General features: G+C 40.9%; 1 pseudogene; it reads right to left on the reverse strand.

The window, feature by feature from the left end:
• Positions 1 to 304: 304 nt before the first annotated feature.
• On the reverse strand, positions 305 to 1,311 carry LOC101599958 (annotated as a pseudogene).
• Between the last annotated feature and the right edge of the window lie 3,866 nt (positions 1,312 to 5,177).

A 5,177-nucleotide genomic window follows, 5' to 3' on the forward strand; every position in this document is an offset into this window, starting at 1 on the left:
AGAAAGACAAAGAGAGAGACTGGGAGAGAACTGGCACACTGGAGCCTCTAGCTACTACAATTGAACTCCAGACTTGTCACCTTGTGTGCATGCATGACCTTGTACATGTGTCACTTTGTGCATCTGGCTTACATGGGATCTGGGGAAATCAAACATGGGTCCTTAGGCTTCACAGGCAAGCACCATAACAACTAAGCCACCTCTCCAGCTCTGAGCTGTTCTTTTTTTAAAAAATCTTTCCATTTGTCATGCTTGGAATGACCCACTGATTTTTATAGCTGTTGGGAAGCAAGAAAGAGGAAGCCTATGAGTCAGGGTAGAAAGCGGCACATTGGTAGGGTGTGAAGGGAGACCCAGAGGTGCGTTTCCACACCTCAGGGGCCAGCAGGGTGTGGCACTGAGGAATGGCTAGAGGCTGGGTCAACATGTCCACTCGATTGACAGAGCGTTTTTGGTGGCAGAGCTCCTTGGCCAGCCACCCCTTCTTCTTCAAGCTGCAGGCCTCCTGGTATGGGGGTGAGATGGTAGAGTATACTTATACTCGGAGCCATCCTCTAGATCCAGTGGGTAACGTTGGTCGGAATCATAGGCACTCGGGTCCCCACCGGTTACAAAGGGCACAATAATGCGGGTAGGACCATCCAGCTGGTTGAAATCTGAATGGTATGAGTGATCCAGTAGGGGTCTGGTGAGGTCTGGCACAAAGCCCGTAGGAGGGTTATAACCCTGACAGACAGCAAAGGCTTCGATGGAATTTAGGCTTCTCTTGGGCTTGACACAGAGCACACTGGAGAAGAAGACACGCAGCTGGCTGTAGAGCAGCGTCACATCCCGACCTGGGAATATTATGGCCACAAAGCAGCCCCCTGATTTCAATATGTTTGTAGCAATGTTCAGAGCAGCTAAGAGGAGCTGGGCCTGCATGTACTCATCAAAATCATGGAGGCCAGTGACATCAGGGGCCCCATCGCACAGCACTAGTTCAGCATAGCAGCCCTGAAAGTGCTGGATGATCTTGGCAGCTGAGAGCTGAGTGATGTCCCCCTGGATCTGTATCACACCTGGGAGTGGAGCCATAGCCTTTAAGTCTACAACCACAACCTGGCCACACCCCTGGCTCCCAATCTTCTGGCTTAGCACATGGTTCCATCTGCCTGGAGCTGCACACAGGTCTATTGCCCGTGTCATACCTTGGAAGAGTTGGAATTCCTTATCAAGTTGAAGCAGCTTGAAGGCGCTTCGGGACAGCCAGCCATTCTCTTTGGCCAGATGGTAATAGACATCCCGCTTGTCCTTTGATGTCTGTCCCATCTTACATTGCTGGTAGGCAGTGAACTGATGCTGTCCTTTATCAGTAACCAGGGGAGTAGGTCAACACTTACCATAGTTTTCTAGTAGGATTGGAAGGAGACTGGTCCACCACCAGCTGGAGCCTCTACACGAGCACAAACTGGTGAGAAATGGTACGGCTCCAGTCAGTGTTTGTAGCAGAAATGGGTATTGGTTGCATATTCCTAAAAGGTAGTGTAACGTGGCAAACTAGACATTGTATATCACTGAAGCTTTTGAGAGGTCCACACCATACCTGAACGTGAGTCTCGTCTCTTATGTCGACAAATCTGGATCTCGGGAACTGCCTTTCCCACAATGCAAGGACAGGCTGAGTTTACGCAATAACGTCTGTTCCTTTTTTTTTTTTTTTTTTTTAGCTTTGTTACACTCATTCCTTCTTTCTCTTACCTTCCTAATATAATGATATCACAGATTAAAATCAATTATTCTGATTACTTGTTCCTATTACTGTTTTGCCTTGTCTACACAGGATTGACATTTTCTTTAATATCTTATATTAATGAATCAGTTGGTTGTGGGAAACTGACTTTTATTTATTTTCACTTTACTCTTCATAGAGTTCTTTTAGATAAGATAGATACATAGATGACAGATAGAAATGAGGCCTCCTGGATGAGTCCAGAGACTTTGTCCTGTTTCTGTCCTTATCCAACCTCTTTTGTCTGTTTTCTCTTTACTTAAAAAGTAATATTTTATTCCAACTCACATAGAAGTCCAATCATTTGTAGCTAGGATCCATATATCAGAGAGAACACATGACATTTGGCTTCCAGGGCCTGGGTTACCTCACTAAGGATAACAGAGCCCAATAATCTAGAAAGGGTATACAAAGGGAATAGTAAAAGAAGGGGGGACATAGGATGATATTTTACATATGTAAATAGAAGAATAGATTAATGGGGGGTGGAAAGGCCCAAGTGAGGTCAGGGGAAGAGACTGAGTTAAGGAAAGGTGGGGGGAGGGCTAATCAAAATCTAAGAGGGTATAAATAAATCATACGGAAACCTACTTTTTTGCATAATGGAACACCGAGAAACCATAAATTGTTACTAGAAAATTTTCAGTGCCGCCAGTGATAGGATGCCTTCTAGAGAGATATTGTCCAGGGTGGTCCCTGATAGTCCCCCAAAATTACAGGCCATTGCTGAGGCTGATGGTTTCTCACCAAGAATAGATAGTAAGACCCTATTGCACATACTTAGGCTGCAGTCACTCAGAAATCCTGCTGGAACTGAGCTGAGAAACTCCTCCATGTAGACCACCTGCCAGAGAGCTGGAAAAAGCCACATTGTATGCAAATTAAGGAAAGAGAAACAAATCACTAGTGGAGATACTCAACAGTGGATACTGCAAGCCTTAAATTTGGCCAGCCAAATGAGCCAATGAGTGCAATAGTGGCATATCTGTTTTGGGAGAAACCAACTGCTCTCCAATTGGATTAGAGGCCCACTCCATAGGAGGGAATACATGCCTGATAGTGAAAACAGGGTAGTCATGACCTCTAGGGGTGTAAAATCTGCTGCTGTCTGGCTAAATGTATATAATATGCTCACCAAACTGGTAAGCACTTCTGTTAATGTTCACACTCCTATATTAGTGCTAACCTCAATTTGGCTAGAGAAACTTCTCTTTTCAGACAGCAGTGACCTTGGGATGACTCAAAAGGCACCTTGGTGGGCTAAGAAGTGACAGAGGAATGCTTAGCACTAAAATATCTCTATCACACCTTCCAAGGCTCAGGGTCCATTGAGGAAGAGGTGGCAGAAAGAATGTAAGAACCAAAGGAAGGGTAGGACTCCTTATAAACCTCCTCCAGACACAAAATGGCCTGAATATCCATGACCTCACAGTGCCTGACACTGCCTACACAAGGCCATCATAATAGGAGGAAAAAGTGATGACATCAAAATAAAACAGAGACCAATTGAGGGGGGAAGGGATATGATGGAGAGTGGACTATCAAAGGGGGAAGTTAGGGGAGGGAGGGAATTACCATGAGTTATGGTCTATAATTATGGAAGTTATCAATGAAAAAGTAAATTAAGAAAAAAAAGTAATGTTTTTAGTCTCAATGCTTCTTCTTTTTGTTCTCTTCTTTCTTTTATTTTTTGTCTCTTCTTTTGTTTTTCATCTTTCTTCTCCTTTCTTCATTTTTTTTTGTTTTAAAATAAAATCATGTTTCTGTTTTATGGATTCAACAGTACACATTTTCTTTGAGAATTCATGCCCTGATTCTTATATTGTCTCTTGTTTCATACATTTCTTTTTGCTTTGGGCTGTTAGGTTTCTTATTTTCAGGTTGACAGTTTTAATACATACATAGACAGAGGTCTGTCTATAATATAAATCACCATGATGCCCATATTGGGACACACTGCCTTCTTCTCCCTTTGTTTACAAGTACAGTTTGCATTTACAAATGTCATTAAAGTTTATTGAGAATAGAATAACATGTTTTTCTATCACCTTATTAATATGAAGGCATTTATATGAAGATACATAAAAAGGACTAGGGAAGGTCTTTACTTACATTATTTTAAAATAGTAATTATGTGTATTACACTTAAAAACCAAAGATTTACCACTATTTTTCAGTCAGGTTTGTCACCTGAAGCCTTAGTTTCCCTGCTAGGTAAAGCTAGTTCATTTAGAATAAACTCATATTTATGCTTTATTTTTTATTGGTGTTGAAATATTGAGCCCATTGCCTTTTATAAGCTAGGCAAGTCCTGTGTAAGTAATCTAATCCCATTCTCAGTTTGTGATTTCATATTTAATTATCAAAAACTTTCTAAACTTGATGATTTTAATTATTTTTGATTTTCTGCATAATCTTTAAGGATTTGGTATAGGTTTTAGTTTCAAATGTTAATCTCATTTGCTGACAATTGTTATCTTGACACCAAATTATCTTCTTAATTTCTCTAAATATCCTCTGGCCACATATAGTAATAAACATTAAATATATATATAGTGCAAAGAATTTATTGATTGGTAGAATTAATATTTGAATTTAATTTTAGTTTAAATATCATTTTTAGATAATAGTTATTAATTAGAACTCTATAGAATGAATTACAAATATCTACTATGTGCTGAGTACTGCTTGAAACCTTGGATTATATTTGCCAAAAGAAATATATAATTATAAAGGAAGAGAAATATAAAGCAAACAGAAATACAAAGAAAAGAAAAGAAAATCTACTTTTGAGAGCCTCTATCAGAAAAGGCTATTAAGCAACAACACATACACATAGGCTATGTTAAACATAGTGTTATGAAGGTGAAAATGTGTAGCTGAGTAGGAGCTGTGCAGGTGCAGACAGCCAATAGAGCATAGCAGACATTCCTCAGGAGAAAGCCATTCTTCAGAAAGGATGGCCAGCACCTTCCTCTTTGCTCTTTTTCCCACCAACTCGTGCTAACTTTTGGCTTCTCAGCCATTGTTTTTTTTTATTTTTTTGTTTATTATTTATTTATTTTAGAGTGACAGACAGACAAAGAGGGAGAGAGAGTAAAAGAGAATGGGTGCGCCAGGGCTTCCAGCCACTGCAAACGAACTCCAGATGCGTGCGCCACCTTGTGCATCTGGCTAACGTGGGTTCTGGGGAATTGAGCCTCGATCTGGGGTCCTTAAGCTTCACAGGCAAGTGCTTAACCACTAAGCCATCTCTCCAGCCCTCAGCCATTGTTTTTTAAATTGATTTTGATTTGTTTTCATTTAAGTTGAGTTATAAAAGTATAACTAAACTGGAGCCAGGTGTGGTGGCACACGCCTTTAATCCCAGTTACTCGGCAGGCAGAGGTAGGAGAATCACTGTGAG

The sequence above is a fragment of the Jaculus jaculus genome, chromosome 10 (assembly GCF_020740685.1).
Source record: "Jaculus jaculus isolate mJacJac1 chromosome 10, mJacJac1.mat.Y.cur, whole genome shotgun sequence".
Taxonomy (NCBI): Eukaryota; Metazoa; Chordata; class Mammalia; order Rodentia; family Dipodidae; genus Jaculus; species Jaculus jaculus.